Here is a 22,111-nt window from a genome sequence, read left to right as displayed (position 1 = left end):
AAGGAATATTTGTTGGTTTCATAAGAAATAAAGACATGTTATATGGGATATTTGCAGATATAAAAATAAAGAAAAGAGCATTTTTTTCTTCTTCTAATTCATAGAATCTTGTTCATTTAAATTTATTAGTATTTACCGTTGTGTCTTTCCTTATCACTCTATGTCCTATTTACCAAAAAATAACACCTGATAAACTGCAGAAATATAACCGAAGTCGAGATGGTTTCTTTAAAGGACTCTTATTCGAGGGCGTTGGATTTCAGTGGCAGGATGTGGGTGCCCAAGTGTTTTGGACCCACTTGACTCAGCTTGCTGGTGGGGGTGGCGATGACCGCAGACACATGCTCCGCTTCCTCCTGTTAGGCTGAACAGCCTGGAGAAGCTGCCAGCAAAGAAACAAGCGCTGTTGCCTTGAATCCTGTTCAAGAGGAAGACAAAGGCGTCTTTGTGCTGGTTCCTGCCCACGGGACGGTCGCGTGAACACAGGATCTTTATTGAAAACCTGCCTAGAAGGAAGGCATATTTGAGAACAGACTCTGGGTAATTGGAGATTCCAGCTTTCGCGATGCTAGAACCTGGAAGGGACAGTCCTGGATTTGATTGGCAAATATGTGCGCTCTCCAAACTGTCGGGTAATAGCTTCTTTTGGGGAACACGTCGAAGCTGGCTCTGTGGTGGAAAAGGCTACTAGTGTTACACTTGTTCACTTCTTTTATGTGAGCTGCAGAAGAGAGCAAGGCAAACAAAGTCACAAAGACAGAAAGTCTATGCACATAAGAAAAACTAACTCAATAGCTCTTTGAAGAAAGAGGTTGGAAAAAATGTGGGAGAGTTTTACAAGAGTAGGGAGGGAAATGCACGAGAATCAAAGCAAGTTTGCATAAGGAGCATCATGTAGCTATTAAAAATCCTATTTGGTAGAAAGGCAGGTTCAAACAATTTTAAAGATTGTATCATCTAATTCAAGACACTCCACTAGTCATTCTTTAGAATTTAAATATGAAATTATGTTTACATACCATACCAATTGTTTCTTTATTAACTAGTTTAAATGAAACCTGTCCACAATGATATAATAAGAAAATTATCTAACGATTATAGAAATGATAATTTTATCAACTGTCATTATTAATAACAGTTATTAATTAACTGTTCACACAAAGTAAATTAGATTTGGTTATAATCATTAATGGATTTTTTAATGAGGTGTTTCTGATAACTATTAATATAAGGCATGGCAAAACTAAGCATAGACAGATTTATTCAGACAACATTTGGTAAGGGATGCTGCCTGTCTGGCCAGCCCATATGTTCACCAGTTTTGTGATTACAAAAATGGGTTTGGTTCACAAGTTCGGATACCTCTCCTTAACAATATCCATAAAAGAGTCCTTGAATTTATAAGATTAACAAGAGACTGTAAATAACAACTGATGAAACAGTATGGATAGAACCAGTTGTGATTTAATAAACAGAATAGGTGTTTTATAACAAATTCAAATAATAGGCAGTAATAATTAAAGTGAAGTTCTTTTGAATTACCAATGCTTTCTTACTTAACCATTGGAGACACCCTTAGCCCAACTCAGCAGCAGTTCTATAAGTATCCTTTTGTTATTTCATCTTCTGTTTCTACATCTTGTGATCGTTTATATCTATATAGGATTTTCTGAAACATATCAGATTGCTCACTTTCTTATATTGGTATTGATGAGAAAGTTCCAAAATTTCTCAGTAATTGAGACCACGTGGGCTTTGAGCAAGCCCAGCCTGGGTTTGAATCTTAGTTGCAGCCTTAGGTGAGTTATGTAACCACTCTGACCCTTGGACTCCTCAGTGGGGAACTATCTACCATTCAGAACTGTCGGAGCACTGGAGATACCCTGCTCAGAGCCTGGTACAGAGTAGGTATTTAATAAACGGCAGTTTTTTTTTCCCTGAAATTGTTCTAAATTCAATCTTAAACTGCAGTGATTTTCTTTCTCAAACAGGCCTCCTTCTTTCAATTTTCAATGCTCTGTCCCTTTAATGAATGGTTGACGCATGTATCCACGCAGTAAAAGAAACTATGGTAGTACAAGATGGTCAGATCTATACACACAATCTACAAGTCTTGTGTACAGTTTTTACCTTCAAAATGTCTTCTACTGTGTCTGCAGGGGAACATTAATCAGCATTCCTAACTTATATGAGGAAAGAAAATTTTGTGGGTTGAGTGTGGCATGAGCACTCCTCTTAATAAAATTGTTCTTTAGTCCATCATATTAAGTGTATCTTTGCAATCTCAGAACAAATCAGTTCAAAATCTGTTTCTTTGCTAAATCTTATCAGTATTTCATAGTTCACCTTTTCTTGTCGACTGTATATGTTTTCAAAAATAAAACCCATGTTTCATCTGGGGTTTCATCATACCTCCATACTACTTAAGATCATTTGAATGCCATCCAAAATCTATCTTACATTTCCAGGACTGCTGCAACAAACAGCACAGACTAGTTGGCTGAACAAGAATTTATTTCCTCCCAGTTTTGGAAGTTAAAAGTGCAAGATCATGATGAGGTTGGCGCATCATGCTTTCTCTGAGTCTGTGGAATTCTGGGGGTGATCTGGTGGTGACCTCAATCTCTGCCTCTGTCACATGGTCATCTCTCTCCCTTCCTGTCTCCCAGTCTTGTGTCCAATTTCCTCTGCAAAGTAGGACCTTAGTTATACTGGTTAAGTCCTTGATTCAGTTTGGTCTCACCTTAACTATAATATCTTTAAAGATCCTACTTACAAATAGGTTCCCATCCATAAAAGTGGGTTCTAAGATCTGAACATGCTTTTGTGGAGGACATCAATCCATAACAATACCCATGTAGATATTAAACTTTTGCTAAAATTTATGAGACTTTCTAATGGTTCATATTCAAATTGTCACTCTGTTTCCGGACTTCTACTTATATACAAGCTACATCAGCTCATTCATGAATTTCAAACTTATACCTCAATTTATACTAAAATTACCCCATACATGCAAGATACATGTGTGAAGTTGACTTCTACAAAGACTAGGAGTTGAGTGAGATTTACATTGAAACGACAACACCATCTTCCAATCGGACATTAACATCCATGCATTTCAAATCCTTTTGGCTACCATGACATTTGGGAGTTTCTCAGCAGCAATTTGTTCCATATGGTACTCACACTGCAACCTCCCCTCTCGATCCTCATTCCTACCCATTTTCTACTCCTTTTTTTTCTCTAATTCAGTCGTTTGAATTGTGTTAGATTTTTAAAGGAGACCTTTCCTGCCCTGAATTATAGTATAATCTGAAGTCCTTAGTCAGCAAAATTCATTAAATTCTCATAGGAAGTTTTAGTCTAGCCTTCTTCACTAACAGGCACAGTTGGGCAAGCTTAGTCTTTGTAGTGGGCAGTGTGGCGTGCCACCAAGGTGCCTTCAGGAGTGAAGGAATTCTTCCCCAGGTGATAGTAAGTTGTTGCCATGAAACCACCACAGCTGGCAGCCTTCTTCAAGAATTTGCTCAATTGAGAAGAGTGTCCTTTCTCAAGGTCATGTGCCCATTTTTTGGGCAGTCTGCATCCAATGAGGGCTCCGATGTGGAGGCACAAAGGTCCAGTCCTCTTGCTTAAACTCAGGATAATTTTGAAAAGTCCTTCCAGCTTTAGAGCTCCCCGTGGGTTTAGTTGATTGAGCAGAGGTTTGTTTTTTGTTTTGTTTTTTGCATGGGCAGTCACCTAGAATCGAACCCGGGTCTCTGGCATGGCAGGCGAGAACTCTGCCTGCTGAGCCACCATTGCATTGACTTTAGCTGAGGTTTTTATGGTGACTGTGTTATAGTCCAGCCTCTCTGGCTGCTCAATCCTACTTTCCTCCTATCCCTTTCACAGATAAAATCTCCAAACCATTCTCTAATAGACTTCCTGCCCTTAAATTTCATCTCACAGTCTGTTTCCCAAGCAACCCAATATGTAACAGTATCTTATTAGCTTAGAATAAGTAACAAGATAGAGTAAAAACGGTTGAGAGGAAAGGAGAAAATTCTGAGTTTGAAGACACTTATAAGAGCAATTTAGGATAAGAGAAGTGAGAGGGGGAGTAACCAAGAATTCCAACACTTAACAATGAGCATTTTCATTGGAATGTCTTGGCAGTATCAGTCTAGAAATAGGAAACTGGTAGCAATTGATAGAGAAAAAAGCAGTCATGGTTCAAATAGAAAAGTCTCAGTACACCACGGGAATACTACTCTACAGCAGTCAAATGGTATAGTAGGATTGAAATTATTCTTGTGCTTCTGGCAGTTTTGAGGTTGGCAATGTTACACTTCCATGAGACATGATTTATGGTTCAGTGATTACAAGTTCAAAGATTCTGACTTTTCATCTAAACACAAAACCATGGGATAAATGCCTGATTATAAAAACTGGGACTATTTAAACAACCCATTTGAAAAATGATTCTCAAAAGACATTGGCTGTGAAAACCATAGAAATAAATTTCCTTGGTTTTGGTCATGGTAGGCTCTCATCTGGCATATGATCAATCATTCATTAAGTATTAATTAGCATTATTTATGCAATTGCAATGCTTTTTACCTATTTAATGTGGAAAACTGAAGTAAGGAGAATCTTTAACGGATACTTAGGCTATTTCTCACTGATCTACGATTATTTAATCCAATTTCAATAAATTTATTTTCTTCTCATCTCCCTTTGCCTTAAACCTGAAATAGAACCATGAGTTAGGTGGAACAAAAAGGTCTGTATTTCTCAGTATGCAATTCCTTTCCAAGTAAAGTTATGCAGTTAATTCATATGACTATTCAAAGTTAATCCTTAAATTATTTTACATTTCCCATGTCTGTATTTTCAGGTTTTTAAAAGTATGTGAAATAATTTTCAAATAACATAATTCAAACACTGAGGAGTTTTATACACAAAAAAGCGATGCATATGTCTAGCAACAGCTAAAACATGCCATACAAAATTGTCTCCTAAATGTGCCAAGGCCTTAGAAATCATTCAGTGACAATGCAGGAATTTAGAAATATTTTAAATTTTTGGAATACTAACATGCCTCAGTGAAGTCATGTAATTCATTTTTCAATGCGCATTTAAGGCTCTATTATGTGCCAGGTATTGTGGACAAAGTGTTCTTAGGAAAGCATGTCTTCCTGCCTACTCTGCAGGACCTTGGCTACTGGGGAAGATTCTACTAAAAAGTTAGCAATTAGAGTGAAAAAAGTACAATAACAGACCCAGGTACAGGGTAGGGAGAAGGAAGGACCTGATTCATCCCGAGGAATTAAGCATAAACAAAAATTGTTGCTTATGAAGCCTAAAAATTGAACAGGAGTTGGTCACACTGGGAGTGAGGTGAACTAGGGAATAAAACAGAGGGAAAGAAGGAAGAACATGCAGAAAGCTGGAAATTGTGAGGGGTTTGGAGAACGGCCAACGTGTACATTGTTGGACAAAAAATTGTGAGTTTATGTGTGTGTGTCGGCACCTGAGGCTGAAATTGCACGCAGTAACAAATTAGTGAAGACTCTTGTATGCTCTGCTAAGAATTTTAACTTTTGCCCCTGATGACAGCGGGACATGATGGAAGATATTTCAAGAATTAGTTACCCAGGAAAGACAGAAGAAGCCTCAGCTTTAAGAAATTGTTCAGGTTGACCTGTTCCGGCCGGCCCTGTGATAGTACAGGCTTCTGCAATCCTAAGGCCCACAGAACCTACATGTCAATTTCAGTGGCATTAGTAACACACAACACAGAAGACCAGACCTCCTTAGACAACTTGTACCAAAGGTTCTCACATAAAAATCATCGGAACACCTGCTTTAATTGGTCTGAGACAGTCTATAGGTATGGGTATTTTTAAAAAGCTCTTTTGGTGATTCTAATGACCAGTAAAGATTGGAGCCCCTGAATTAACTCTAAGTCAAGAAGGCAATGAATAAAAATACAATGCTGTGAGGTTTATAAATAATGGAAGAATCTCCATGCACAATATTATCCAAACATCTTCTGCACTTCTATATGCATATACTTTGGTAATGCTTTCTTACTATCTGAAAAATGTTTCCCAACCCATTAACACAGAAGCATCCTGCCCCACTTCAGGATGGCTTTGTAAGGTCTTCCCCAGCACCACCTCTGCTTCCAAGATAGAATGGATAACTCCCTTCCCTAGAATTCTCTAGGACATTTTCATAGTTCTGCTATAACACCTAGCAAATTGCATCTGCTGTCCTTGCTGGGTTGTGGAATCCATGAAGGGAAACTCACCTAGAATCCTCACATGGTGCCTATAAGCAAATATTTGTTGAATAGCTTTGAATAATGGAAAAAAGGATAAAGAAAGTTGTGGGTTGCCTATTCAAAGATGCATTATGGGGAAGATGGGTGAGCAGAGAACAAAATTTCATTCTGAAAAAAATACTTTTCCTGACTAATAGGATACAAAAGGAAAAAGGGTGGAAGAATAAGAGCATTGATTGTTATGAAATATTGATACAGGAGGGAAATCATCACACATTTCCATCTGCAATATAGACTTGGACCCTTTCGGGATTGAATGGGAAAGGATAGAAGTGGTCCCACAATCCCAGTCTGCATTTGCATAAGAGCTGTGTGAATATCTGGGTTAACAGGTCCAGAGGGAAACTCTCAAAGCTCTGTGTGATCTAAACAATTACTTGGCAAACTAGGAGAGGTACTTCTACTACTATCTACTATTTTGTGGCTTCTACAGAGTCAGAAAGCACTTTTCTTTTTCTTTCTTCTATTTTTTTTTTAATTTATTAGAGGCAAAAAGCCTTTGTGGAAGGGACACCCAAAGATTTTTGTACCACTTTGAATAGAAAACACAATGGCAGACCAAAAGAAAACCACTGTGTGTGGTATGCCATTAACATTTATATGTCTGAAAGCATATGCTCAGACTTAGTCTCTAATTGCACATATAATATATGGCACATTATGTCACATCCACAACTATTGAAGTGGATAATTTGGATAAGCTTGTGTTAGGAATTCTGTCTGTGATTTTCTTTGTAATTTATTACTAGAACTGCAAATATTAAATCAAATCTATTCTTTCCTTTGCCTTAACGCATGTATGTTCCAGTTATATTGGGAAAGAAGTAAGAATATTTTATTCTCTTTAAAATATTGGTATCACTACCATTTTAAAATTATTTATTTCGGAAATAACACTAACTCTTTACTCTAGGCTGTGTGTGATGTACCAGGGATTATGAAGCCTCTGTGTTATTACAGCATTTGATAAAAATGGAAGACATATAGATCACATGTTTGAGATTCAAATATATGACCCTAATACGTAGGATATAATCAAGTCTATGCTAGCAGATTTTCAGTTTCTAAGGCATCAGTGTAATAAACCATTTTGATTAAGGATTAAGTAAAACTGAATAAAGGTCCAGCTTCTTATTTTGTTCCTCGTTCCTGCTGATCTGGTTTAAAAATTAAGTTCATATGTCAAAGCTACTGCTCACATAGCATAAGGAGCCTGATTTGATTCTACCATCATATACGGTCTAAAGATAGAGTCGCCCTTTAACCTTTTCGAAATTCACATTCACTGTGTCAAAAAGGACTTTATTACAAGGTTAATAAGATCATGTCCATGGTGTATTTTAAATTCTTTGTTTTCAGAATGATAAGCAAATGTGAGGTTTTATTATCATTGGCTTCAAAGGAAATCTGGCCTTCATGGCTCAGTGAGGTAAAAAAAAAAAAAGATAAGAACCTGGCTGTTGGTGTTAAAATAAATGTCAGGGTCAAAAATTCCATGAGAAGACAAGGAGACAGAGAAAAAGTTAAAAAAACAAAACCTTGTTTCATTGATTCATCAGTTATCAGAGCCTGTTTGAACAAGATTGAATCCTAAATAAAGTGGTAAGGCAAACATTCCCTCTCTCTCGCTCTCACACACACACACACACACACACACACAAAACACACACACAGATGCACACACACTCAATCTTTTAAATTCAATCCTCTTATTTAATCTAATATATCACTCATCCTCCTGTGTTAACCTCACAAGATAAGGATAAGCAAAATCACTCTAAATGTATTTCTGACTGCTTTTCTTAATGTACGTTAATGGAATTGCCGTACATGTTTAATGTTGCATATATTAATGAAAAGTGTATCAGAGAATTTGTTAGATTAGTCCAAAATGCAGCTCTTTGGTCCTAGCTAACATCTTTAATCTACCAGTTTACAATGGAAGTTAAATACTGAAATGAGAAATCTTAACCTTTTATCTTTTATGATTGTTTTGTTCTTGTTGTAATGAAATCTAGAGTGACTCATTTTAAGCATATTTGAACATTTGCATTTTCTTGTGCACAATTGACAGCACATATCTAATATATCTAATACTGCGCATATATCTAAAACTGCTCATATATCTACAATTGCTCGTTGTAATGTAAATCACAGTAAATGACACGTGTAGAAATAAATGAAACAAACAGTGGAAAAAATAAAAAATGTATTATTTCTATATAGTCATTTGTCTTCAGATAGCATGAGTAAAGGTCAAGTCAGATACAATTAAATGGACTGAAGCCTTACCAGTGACTTTTGAACTGCTTGAATTAACAAAATCAATCCTCATAAATTAAGCTATCAGTGATCTATGATACAATTAAGTTCCATAATCAAAAAATGCTACAGTGCATGCAGTGTCACTTGTGCTATTTCTAACACTGAATGTTAACTACTGCTGGCTAACTCTTCCTGCAGAGTGGTGTAAAATCCCATCTGGCACACTAGACGCTAATGTTATGATACGCAGTTTCTTTTCCATTCTTCAATTTAGGCTGACATCTGGTGGTGTAGGAAAACGACAAGCAGTGCCTCTAAATGTAAACCAACTCACGCAAATGTGGCTTTTTTCAGTTTTCCCTTTGTCTCTCTGAAGTGCTTGTAATTGCGACCAAACCAGTTAATTACATGGAAATTCACATAGAATAACAACTTAAAAGGCAGAACAATAAGGGTGAAGAAAGTGACCTTCACGTGATGAATTATATACATGTAAGTATATCAAACTCAGTGGTGAATAAAAAGCGTCAATAGAAAGCACCACATATTGGCCAGTTAGGCCCACTCGGAAAGGGTACTATTTAATGGCACCACGCTGGGGATCATAATGGAAATGTGGTACATGTAAGATTTCCTTCTTTCATTCTCTTTGTCAGGATAGCTGGAGGGAGAGAAATGATGGGAATGAGGGGGAGGGGAAGAGGCAGCTACTGTGTATAATCAGAAATTGATGTTTCAACAGGCATAAGGTACTTTTCAAAAAGCATTCATCTTTTATTTTTTCTTCGGGAAGAAGGGGGCACTTCCAGCAGTTAGTAGAAGTCCAGATGGTAAAACACATTGAGCCAGAAGCAGGAGCAATTCAATTCTCCCTATGCCTGGGATTTTAAAAAATACCTCCAATTAATTTACTATGGTGTATTCTGCTAATTACCAAATCGTGGAGAAGCAGAATGATACACTGTCACCCTTATGACTTGCATATCATTTGTACAATCTACCAGAAAAGAAAGAAATTCCTCTGATTTTTGTCCTACATTCGGAATAAGGAAATATCATTCTGCAGCATTTTAGCCATGAAGAATCATTTTAAAAATGGGCATTTTTGCATTCAAATTTTGACTTTTTTTTCATTTTTTCCTGCAGTGGTTGTAAATAGTACAGGAAATAATACATGTTCGGATTAAGATTGCTCCATTTTAGTATTTATGAAAGGTTCTAGATTGACAGAATATGGGCAAACCTGCTTGTTATCAACAACAACAAAAATAATACAAACAAATTTTAAAAAAAGACTTTATCCTTGTCCAAAAAAGGTGGTTCTGAATGGTTGGTTTGGTCTCTGTTTCCACTTAACCCTGTGACTCTGAAAAGGTTGTTGGAGGGAGTGCCAATTATGTTGGTGCTTTTGAAATATGGCCAGGTCCTGTAGGATGCAGACTCAAGCTGCCAATCCCTCATCTCATAAAGGTCACTGAAAAGTTCAAATGAAATTGCTTTTGGTTACTATAAAACTCACCTGAGATGAATTGAGTAAGTGGAAGGAAAATGTCTTCTCTACCAGTCTTTTCTCACCAGTTATAACCCAAGTTTAGCTCTAATCTGTAGCCATAAGATCTCTCAAGAAATAAATATTTGATTTGCTTATAATAAACTTAGAAGTCATTGTATTAGTTTGATGCTATTATGTACCCCGAAAAGCCAAATCATAATTCTGATCCAGTCTTGTGGGGGGCAGCCATTTCCTTTAATCCTGATTCAATATTGTAGGACAGGAAACTTTCTATTAGATTATCCCCATGGAACTGTGACACGCCCAGTTGTGGATGTGCCCTTTTGATTAGATAGAGATACGACTCCACCCATTCCAGGTGGGTCTTGATTAGTTTACTGGAGTCCTTTAAAAGAGGAAGCATTTTGGAGAAAGCTAAAGGCTGACAGAGAGCCAATGTAGGTATTTGGAGATCGAGACAGAAAGAGCCCAGTTTCTACGCACGGACTCACAGAATTAGCCAGAACCTGAAGAGATCTCCAGCCCCAGCAGATGAAACCCAGAGTTTTGTCCAATAGGAGCTAAGTTAATGCCCACAGATGCTTGGAGAGGAAACTGCGGCATCAGAAGCTGAAAACAATAAAACTGGGAACAAGGACCAGTGGACACCAGCTGCATGCCCTCCCCAGATCACACTTCCTTGAGCCAAGGTATCTTTCTGTGGATGCCTTAGTCACGACATGTCTATGGCCTCATAAGTGTAAACTTGTAACTTATTAAATTCCCCTCTTAAAAGCTACTCTGTTTTCTGGTATCTTGCTTTCTGGCAGGTTTAACAAACTAATATGGTAATATATAAGCCTGCAAAGAAGGAGAAGAATGAATATATATTTTATAAAAATGTTGCAAGTTCAGAATGTCTACAGTCAACTATCAACTGGAAAGCCAATGGCATTTTAGTAGGCTTCATGTGACTATTATATATATTAAGAGATAGCAGAGGAAAATGTTCACTGTGATTTTAGGAGTACCCAAAAGTCTTTCCCTCCCTCACAAATATCTTCAATGGCTTGATAATAAATGAGATCTTAGAACTAGATATTGATTACTTGGGATTTTGGCTTTTTGGCCTCCCAAATACTTCTTCAAGAAACCACTTTTAAAATTAAGTGTCTAATTTTTATTAGTCTAATTTTCTTCTCTTTTAAAACATTTTTTATTGTGAAGTATAACATATATACAAAAAAAGGAGTAAGTTTTGAAGTACATTTTAACAAGTTGTTTGAAAAAATTCCAAAGTATGATATTTGTTACAGTTCACCATTTCAGGTATTTTCTTCTTGCTGATCTAAGATATTAGAGAATAAAATGAATTATCAATGTAACGGTTAAGTAGTCATACTCATTTGTTAAATACTATCTTTCCTATTACAAATCCCCCTTCTCCTTTGGTCCTTCGCCAAGTCTTTAGGGATATTTGGCCAATGACCATTCTAACTTCTTCAAGTTGAAAAGGAGTTTCATCATCATAGTGTATAGGGATGCAACAAGTTGATGCTTTTAGAGAGACTAGTAACTCTGAGTTTCAGGGTTTATCTGGCTTGGGAACATGCTGGAGGTTATAGGTTTCTAAAAAATAAACTTAGTGACTGAAGCTTTTATAGAGTCTCAGATAAAAACGTGGTATTTTTTTTAGGGTTTACAGGAATACTATCGGTTTGGGCTTGGCATACCATGACAATTAACAATATCTAGATGAAGCTTGCATAAGAGGGACCTCCATTAGAACCTCTCAACTCTATTTGAAATCTCCTAGCTATTGATATCTTATTTTGTTACATTTCTTTTCCCCGTTTTGGTCAGGTAGGCATTTTCAATCCCATGGTGCCAGGGGTGAGGCTGATCCCTAGGAGTCAGAGCCCACATTGTCAGGGAGACTTACACCCATGGACATCATATCCCATGTAGGGATGAGATTAATGGCTTTCCTTGCAGAGTTGAGCTTAGAGAGAGAAAGGCCACATTTGAGCAACAAAAGAGGTTTTCTGGAAGTAACTCTTAGGAATAATTGTAGGTAGTCTTAGTTTCTCTCTTACAGAAATGTTTCATAAGAGCTAGGCTCAAGATCAAGGGGTTGGCCTATTAATTTGGGAGTCCCCAATGTTAGAGAGTATCAGGGATTTCCCATGTAGGAAAGTTTAATGGTTCCATATTTTTTCTCCAGTCCCTCAAGGGGCTCTGTCAATATTTTTAATTATCTGTTCAACATACTATGAAATGTGTCTGCTTATTACATTAAGCTATACAGAATTGCAAGACCTCATTCCCAATTCCAGGCTCCATGTGTTTAGGTTGTTTACTGAACTGGCCACACAGGTTAAGTTAAATTGTATGCTACAGATAATTTAGGATTGGGACAAAATAATCCTCTCTTCCTTTGATCTCATACAGGAGTCTAATTTTCTTGTGAAATGAGTTTGTTTTGTTTTCATAAATGAAAGTTCTGTTTCTTCTAGCTATATGAGTATAGGAGTGTGGCAGATTGAGTTATGCACAGGCATACCTCAAAGACATTGTGGATTCCATTCTGGACCACTGCTTTAAAGAAGACTATCACAATGAATCAAGTCATGCAAATTTTATGGTTTTCCAGTGTTTTGGTTGTTAAAGCTGCCTGGATGCAAGATACCAGAAATAGAATGGCTTTTGAAAAAGGAATTTACTAGGTTGTAAACTTACAGTTCAAAGGTCATAATAATGTCCAAACTAAGACATCCAGAGAAAGAAACCTTGACTGTAGAAAAGCTCAAGCATCAAGGGATTGAGAAAACCTTCTTGACCAAAAGGGAGAAGAGAGAAATGAGACAAAATAAAGTGTCAATGGCTGAGAGATTTCAAACACAATTGAGAAGTTATCTTGTAGGTTATTCTTATGGATTATATAGATATCCCTTCTTAGTTTATGGTGTATTGGAGTGGCTGGAGAGAAGTACCTGAAAGTGTTGAGTTGTGTTCCAGCAGCCTTGATTCTTGAAGATGATTGTATAACAATATCACTTTTACAATATGACTATGTAATTGTGAAAATCTTGTGTCTGATGCTTCTTTTATCTACAGTATGGACAGATGAGTAAAACATATGGATTAAAAGTAAATAAATAATAGGGGGAACAAATGTTAAAATTTAAAAAAATATGTATGTTGGGTAGATGGAAATACTAGTGGTCAATGAAATGAATGAATTTTTTCTTTTTTCTTTTTATTTCTTTTTCTGAAGTGATGCAAATGTCCTAAAAAATTATCATGATGATGAATACACAACTATGTGATGCTATTGTGAGCCATTGATGATACATCATATATGGAATATATGTGTGTAAAGATTTATCAATAAAAATATTTTTTTAAAAAAAAGGATCAATGGAGTTCGGGGTTTCTCTGTCAGTTGGGAAGGCACATGATGATATCTGGTAGCTTTGTCTCCTGGCTTCTCATTTCAAAAGGCTTCCTTGGGAACATTTTCTTTTTGCATCTCCAAAGACCTCTTGTATCTGTCAGCTCTGAAGTTTTATCCAAAACAGCGTCCTCTTAAAGGATTCCAGTAAGGAACCCCACCTTGAATGGGTAGAGATACATCTCCATGGAAACTATCTAATCAAAAAGTCTCAAACACAATTAGGTGGGTCACATTTCCATGGAAGCAATTTAATCAAAAAGATTCTACTCCATATTGAATCAGAATTAAAGAACATGGATTTTTTAGGGTACACAATAGTCTCAAACCAATACAACCGGTACGTATGAAAGTTAAGTTTACAATATACTGTAGTATATTAAGTGTGCAATAGTATTATGTCAAAAAAAAATGAACATGCCTCAATTTAAAAATATTTTATTGTTGAAAAGATGCTAACCATAATCTTAGCTTTCAGCAAGTTGTAATCTTTTTGCTGGTGGAGGGTCTTTCCTCGATGTTGATGACTATTGACTGATCAGTGTGGTGGTTGCTGAAGGTTGGAGTGGTTGTGGACATTTCTTAAAATAAGACAACAATAGGACTTCCGGAGAAGATGGCAGCTTAGTAAGACGCGCGGATCTTAGTTTCTCCTCCAGGACAGCTACTAGGGGAGTAGAAATGATACAGAACAGCTCCCAAAGCCACGACAGAGATAAAAAAGACAGCGTACCCCACCCTGGAATGGCTGGCTGGCTGAGAAAACCCGCTCTGGTGAGATCGCCGAGGGGCGCGGGCTTCACTGGGCGGGGCGGCAAGCGGCTTGAGTGACTCCCTTCCCCCTTCCCGGGCCGGCTGGGAGAATTGGACAGGCAGTCCCCTCAAACCGCGGTGGCTGGCGCCCACACCACGCGCGGCCCCCCGGACCAACTGAGATAATTGGATCGGAAATTCCCAGGCCACGGAGAACGGTGACGGGGGGGGGGGGCCCCTTCCAAACCCATGACTCCCCGGAAACGTGCACTCTACCGGGCGGGCCGCTGCGGCTGACGCCCTCCCACCACGCTTGGCGCCCCGGGACGACTAGGAAATTCAGACGGGCGCTTTCCCGGGCTGCGGCGGCCAGCGACCCTCCCCGCGTTCGGACCCCGGGCCGGCTGGCACTCTTCCAAGCCGCTTCAGCTAGTGAACCTCCCGGACGGCAAGAGTTTTCCAAAGTTAAAGGCCCCACAGCACCTTTTACTGGTGGGACCCGCAGACAAACGTGTGCCATGAGCGCCACCTACTGGGCAGGATAAGAAAAACAGAACCCAGAGATTTCACAGAAAAATCCTCCAAACTTTTGGATCCAACACCCAGGAAAATCTGACTAAATGCCCAGACGCCAGCAGAAGATAACAGATCATGCTCAAAAAATTGAAAATATGGCCCAGTCAAAGGGACAAACCAATAGTTCAAATGAGATACAGGAGCTGAGACAACTAATGCTGAATATACGAACAGAAATGGAAAACCTTTTCAAAAACGAAATCGATAAATTGAGGGAGGACATGAAGAAGACATGGGCTGAACATAAAGAAGGAATAGAAGAACTGAAAAAACAAATCACAGAACTTATGGAAGTGAAGGACAAAGTAGAAAAGATGGAAAAAACTATGGATACCTACAATGATAGATTCAAAGAGACAGAAGATAGAATTAGTGATTTGGAGGATGGAACATCTGAATTCCAAAAACAAACAGAAACTATCGGGAAAAGAATGGAAAAATTTGAACAGGGTATCAGGGAACTCAAGGACAATATGAAGCGCACAAATATACGTGTTGTGGGTGTCCCAGAAGGAGATGAGAAGGGAAAAGGAGGAGAAAAACTAATGGAAGAAATTATCACTGAAAATTTCCCAACTCTTATGAAAGACCTAAAATTACAGATCCAAGAAGTGCAGCGCACCCCAAAGAGATTAGACCCAAATAGGCATTCTCCAAGACACTTACTAGTTAGAATGTCAGAGGTCAAAGAGAAAGAGAGGATCTTGAAAGAAGCAAGAGAAAAACAATCCATCACATACAAGGGAAACCCAATAAGACTATGTGTAGATTTCTCAGCAGAAACCATGGAGGCTAGAAGACAGTGGGATGATATATTTAAATTACTAAAAGAGAAAAACTGCCAACCAAGACTCCTATATACAGCAAAATTGTCCTTCAAAAATGAGGGAGAAATTAAAACATTCTGAGACAAAAAGTCACTGAGAGAATTTGTGACCAAGAGACCAGCTCTGCAAGAAATACTAAAGGGAGCACTAGAGTCAGAAATGAAAAGACAGAAGAGAGAGGTATGGAGAAGAGTGTAGAAAGAAGGAAAGTCAGATATGATATATATAATACAAAAGGCAAAATGGTAGAGGAAAATATTATCCAAACAGTAATAACACTAAATGTTAATGGACTGAATTCCCCAACCAAAAGACACAGACTGGCTAAATGGATTAAAAAACAGGATCCTTCTATATGCTGTCTACAGGAAACACATCTTAGACCCAAAGATAAACATAGGTTGAAAGTGAAAGGTTGGGAAAAGATATTTCATGCAAATAACAACCAGAAAAGAGCAGGAGTGGCTATACTAATATCCAACAAGTTAGACTTCAAATGCAAAGCAGTTAAAAGAGACAAAGAAGGACACTATATACTAATAAAAGGAACAATTAAACAAGAAGACATAACAATCATAAATATTTACGCACCGAACCAGAATGCCCCAAAATACGTGAGGAATACACTGCAAACACTGAAAAGGGAAATAGACACAAATACCATAATAGTTGGAGGCTTCAATTCCCCACTCTCATCAATGGACAGAACATCTAGACAGAGGATCAATAAAGAAATAGAGAATCTGAATATTACTATAAAGGAGCTAGACTTAACAGACATTTATAGGACATTACATCCCACAACAGCAGGATACACCTTTTTCTCAAGTGCTCATGGATCATTCTCAAAGATAGACCATATGCTGGATCACAAAGCAAGTCTTAACAAATTTAAAAAGATTGAAATCATACACAACACTTTCTTGGATCATAAAGGAATGAAGTTGGAAATCAATAATAGGTGGAGTGCCAGAAATTTCACAAATACGTGGAGGCTCAACTACACACTCTTAAACAATGGGTGGGTCAAAGAAGAAATTGAAAGAGAAATTAGTAAATACCTAGAGGCGAATGAAAATGAAAACACAACATATCAAAACTTATGGGATGCAGCAAAGGCAGTGTTAAGAGGGAAATTTATTGCCCTAAATGCCTATATCAGAAAAGAAGAAAAGGCAAAAATGCAGGAATTAACTGTTCACTTGGAAGAACTGGAGAAAGAACAGCAAACTAATCCCAAAGCAAGCAAAAGGAAAGAAATAACAAAGATTAGAGCAGAAATAAATGAAATTGAAAACATGAAAACAATAGAGAAAATCAATAAGACCAGAAGTTGGTTCTATGAGAAAATCAACAAGATTGATGGGCCCTTAGCAAGACTGACAAAAAGAAGAAGAGAGAGGATACAAATAAATAAGATCAGAAATGGAAGAGGAGACATAACTACTGACCTCACAGAAATAAAGGAGGTAATAACAGGATACTATGAACAACTTTACGCTAATAAATACAACAATTTAGATGAAATGGACGGGTTTCTGGAAAGACATGAACAACCAACTTTGACTCAAGAAGACATAGATGACCTCAACAAACCAATCACAAGTAAAGAAATTGAATTAGTCTTTCAAAAGCTTCCTAAAAAGAAAAGTCCAGGACCAGATGGCTTCACATGTGAATTCTACCAAACATTCCAGAAAGAATTAGTACAAACTCTCCTCAAACTCTTCAAATAATCGAAGTGGAGGGAAAACTACCTAATTCATTCTATGAAGCCAACATCACCCTCATACCAAAACCAGGCAAAAATATTACAAAAAAAGAAAACTACAGACCAATCTCTCTAATGAATACAGATGCAAAAATCCTCAATAAAATTCTAGCAAATCGTATCCAACAACACATTAAAAGAATTATACATCATGACCAAGTAGGATTCATCCCAGGTATGCAAGGATGGTTCAACATAAGAAAATCAATTAATGTAATACACCATATCAACAAATCAAAGCAGAAAAATCACATGATCATCTCAATTGATGCAGAGAAGGCATTTGACAAGATTAATCCTTTCCTGTTGAAAACACTTCAAAGATAGGAATACAAGGGAACTTCCTTAAAATGATAGAGGGAATATATGAAAAACCCACAGCTAATATCATCCTCAAAATGAAAACTTTCCCCTAAGATCAGGAACAAGACAAGGATGTCCACTATCACCACTTTTATTCAACATTGTGTTGGAGGTTCTAGCCAGAGCAATTAGACAAGAAAAAGAAATACAAGGCTTCAAAATTGGAAAGGAAGAAGTAAAACTATCACTGTTTGCAGACGATATGATACTATACGTCGAAAACCCGGAAAAATCCACAACAAAACTACTAGAGCTAATAAATGAGTACAGCAAAGTAGCAGGTTACAAGATCAACATTCAAAAATCTGTAGCATTTCTATACACTAGTAATGAACAAGCTGAGGGGGAAATCAAGAAACGAATCCCATTTACAATTGCAACTAAAAGAATAAAATACCTAGGAATAAATTTAACTAAAGAGACAAAAAACCTATATAAAGAAAACTACAAAAAACTGCTAAAAGAAATCACAGAACACCTAAATAGATGGAAGGGCATACCGTGTTCACGGATTGGAAGACTAAATATAGTTAAGATGTCAATCCTACCTAAATTGATTTACAGATTCAATGCAATGCCAATCAAAATCCCAACAACTTATTTTTCAGAAGTAGAAAAACCAATAAGCAAATTTATCTGGAAGGGCAGGGTGCCCCGAATTACTAAAAACATCTTGAGGAAAAAAACGAAGCTGGAGGTCTAGCGATGCCGGACTTTAAGGCATATTATGAAGCCACAGTGGTCAAAACAGCATGGTATTGGCATAAAGATAGATATATCGACCAATGGAATCGAATAGAGTGCTCAGATATAGACCCTCTCATCTATGGACATTTGATCTTTGATAAGGCAGTCAAGCCAACTCACCTGGGACAGAGCAGTCTCTTCAATAAATGGTGCCTAGAGAACTGGATATCCATATGCAAAAGAATGAAAGAAGACCCATCTCTCACACCTATACAAAAGTTAACTCAAAATGGATCAAAGATCTAAACATTAGGTCTAAGACCATAAAACAGTTAGAGGAAAATGTTGGGAGATATCTTATGAATCTTACAACTGGAGGCGGTTTTATGGACCTTAAACCTAAAGCAAGAGCACTGAAGAAGGAAATAAATAAATGGGAATTCCTCAAAATTAAACACTTTTGTGCATCAAAGAACTTCATCAAGAAAGTAGAAAGACAGCCTACACAATGGGAGACAATATTTGGAAATGACATATCAGATAAAGGTCTAGTATCCAGAATTTATAAAGAGATTGTTCAACTCAACAACAAAAAGACAGCCAACCCAATTACAAAATGGGAAAAAGACTTGAACAGACCTCTCAGAAGAGGAAATACAAATGGCCAAAAGGCACATGAAGAGATGCTCAATGTCCCTGGCCATTAGAGAAATGCAAATCAAAACCACAATGAGATATCATCTCACACCCACCAGAATGGCCATTATCAACAAAACAGAAAATGACAAGTGCTGGAGAGGATGCGGAGAAAGAGGCACACTTATCCACTGTTGGTGGGAATGTCAAATGGTGCAACCACTGTGGAAGGCAGTTTGGCGGTCCCTCAAAAAGCTGAATATAGAATTGCCATACGACCCAGCAATACCATTGCTGGGAATCTACTCAAAGGACTTAAGGGCAAAGACACAAACGAACATCTGCACACCAATGTTTATAGCAGCGTTATTTGCAATTGCTAAGAGATGGAAACAGCCAAAATCTCCATCAACAGAAGAGTGGCTAAACAAACTGTGGTATATACATTAGATGGAATATTATTCAGCTTTAAGACAAGATAAACTTATGAAGCATGTAATAACATGGATGGACCTAGAGAACATTATGCTGAGTGAGTCTAGCCAAAAACTAAAGGACAAATACTGTATGGTCCCACTGATGTGAACGGACATTCGAGAATAAATTTGGAATATGTCATTGGTAACAGAGTCCAGCAGGAGGTAGAACAGGTAAGATAATGGGCAATTGGAGCTGAAGGGATACAGACTGTGCAACAGGACTAGATACAAAAACCAAAATGGACAGCACAATAATACCTAATTGTAAAGTAATCATGTTAAAACACTGAATGAAGCTGCATCTGAGCTATAGGTTTTTGTTTTGTTTTGTTTTTACTATTATTACTTTTATTTTTTTCTCTATATTAACATTCTATATCTTTTTCGGTTGTGTTGCTAGTTCTTCTAAACCGATGCAAATATACTAAGAAACGATGATCATGCATCTATGTGATAATGTTAAGAATTACTGATTGCATATGTAGAATGGTATGATTTCTAAATGTTGGGTTAATTTCTTTTTTTCCGTTATTTAAAAAAAAAAAAAGAGAAGGGGTAATTGGAGCTGAAGGGATACAGACTGTGCAACAGGACTGGATATAAAAACTCAGAAATGGACAGCACAATACTACCTAATTGTAATGCAATTATATTAAAACATTGAATGAAGTTGCATGTGAGGTATAGGTTTTTTTTTCTCTCTATTATCGTTTTAATTCTTATTCTGTTGTCTTTTTATTTCTTTTTCTAAATTGATGCAAATGTACTAAGAAATGATGAATATGCAACTATGTGATGATATTAAGAATTACTGATTGTACATGTAAAATGGAATGATTTCTAAATGTTTTGTTAATTTTTTTAATTAATGAAAAATAAAATAAAATAAAATACTAAAATTAAAAACAATAAATAAATAAGACAACAATAAAGTTTGCCACATGATTCACCCTTCCTCACAAAATCTTTGAATCACATCATAAAAACATCATTTTCCCTACTTCTCAAAATTGGAGTCAATCCTTCAAACCCTGTCACTGCTATATCAACTAAGTTGATGTAATATTCTCATTCTTTTTTTTTTTTTTTGCCATTTCAACAATGTTCACAGCATCTTCAACAGGAGTAGTTTTCATCTCCAGAAACCACTTTCTTTCCTCATCCATAAGAAGCAACCCCTCATCCATTCAAGTTTCATCCTGAGATTGCAGCAATAGAGTCATGTCTTCAGCCTTTACATCCAATTCTAGTACTCTTGCTATTCCCGTTCCATCTGCAGTAATTTACTCTACTGATGTCTTGAGCCCCTCAAAGTCATCCATAATGGTTAGAATCAACTACTTCCAATATTGATTCCAAACAAGCATGGTGAATCTCTTCTAGAAGGTTTTCAATTTACTTTGCCCAGATCCATCAGAGCAATCATTATCTATGATAACTGTAGCCTTACAAAATATATTTCTCAGATAATAACACTCAAATTTTGAACTCACTTCTTGATCCATGGGCTGCAGGATGGATGATGTGTTAGCAGGCATGAAAACAACATTAATTTCATTGTGCATCTCCATCAGAGCTCTTGAGTGACCATATATATTATCAATTAACAATAATGTTTTTAAAGGAATATTTTTTCTCAGTGGTAGGTCTCATGGGCTTATAATATTCAGGATACCATGTCCTAAACAGATGTGCTGTCATCCTATCTTTGCTGTTCAATTTATAGAGCCCAGCAGAATAGATTTAGCATCATTCTTAAGGGCTCTATGATTTCCATAATGGTAAATGAGCACTGGCTTCAACTCAAAGTCACCAGTTGCATTTGCCCCTGTTAAAAGACTCAACCTGCCCTTTGAAGCTTAGAAGACAGGCATTGACTTCTCATCTCTAGATATAAATGTCCTAGATGGCATATTCTTCCAATACTGTATAAGGCTGTTTCATCTACATTGAAAGCCTATTGTTTAGTGTAGCACTTTCATGACTTCTGGATAATTTGCTGAAGCTTGCATATCAGCACTTGCTGCATCACCTTATACTTTGATATTATGGAAATGGCTTCTTTCTTTAAACCTCATGAACCAATCTCTGCTAGCTTCATACTTTTTTCTTCTGTAGCTTTCTTGACTCTCTCAGCCCTCAGAGAATTGAAAAGAGTTAGGGTTTTGCTCTAGATTAGGCTTCGGCTTAAGGAAATGTTTGGCTTGTTTGTTCTTCTATCTAGACCACTAAAACTTTCTCCATATCAGCAAGAAGTCTGTTTCACTTTCTTTTCATTTGCATGTTCACTGGAATAGCACTTTTAATTTCCTTTAAGAACTTTCACTTTACATTCCTCACCCTTTGATTCTTGGTACTCTGGCATGAAGGCATCCTAAGAGTACATTGCTTTCACTTTATAGTTCTGATATAAATGCATACGCCAATCCTACCATGTGATGTAAGGCCTAAAATTAAAGTGCAATATTAATTGC

General features: G+C 37.1%; 1 pseudogene; it reads left to right on the top strand.

Moving 5' to 3' along the window:
• The first annotated feature begins 565 nt into the window (after positions 1-565).
• The window catches only part of LOC143668181 (small ribosomal subunit protein uS10 pseudogene), a 28,608-nt pseudogene continuing 7,062 nt past the window's right edge, over positions 566-22,111 (top strand).

The sequence above is a fragment of the Tamandua tetradactyla genome, chromosome 24 (assembly GCF_023851605.1).
Source record: "Tamandua tetradactyla isolate mTamTet1 chromosome 24, mTamTet1.pri, whole genome shotgun sequence".
In the NCBI taxonomy this organism is placed as follows: domain Eukaryota; kingdom Metazoa; phylum Chordata; class Mammalia; order Pilosa; family Myrmecophagidae; genus Tamandua; species Tamandua tetradactyla.
The sequence above is the reverse complement of the archived record's forward strand: the minus strand, read 5'-3'. Positions and strand labels throughout refer to the sequence as shown.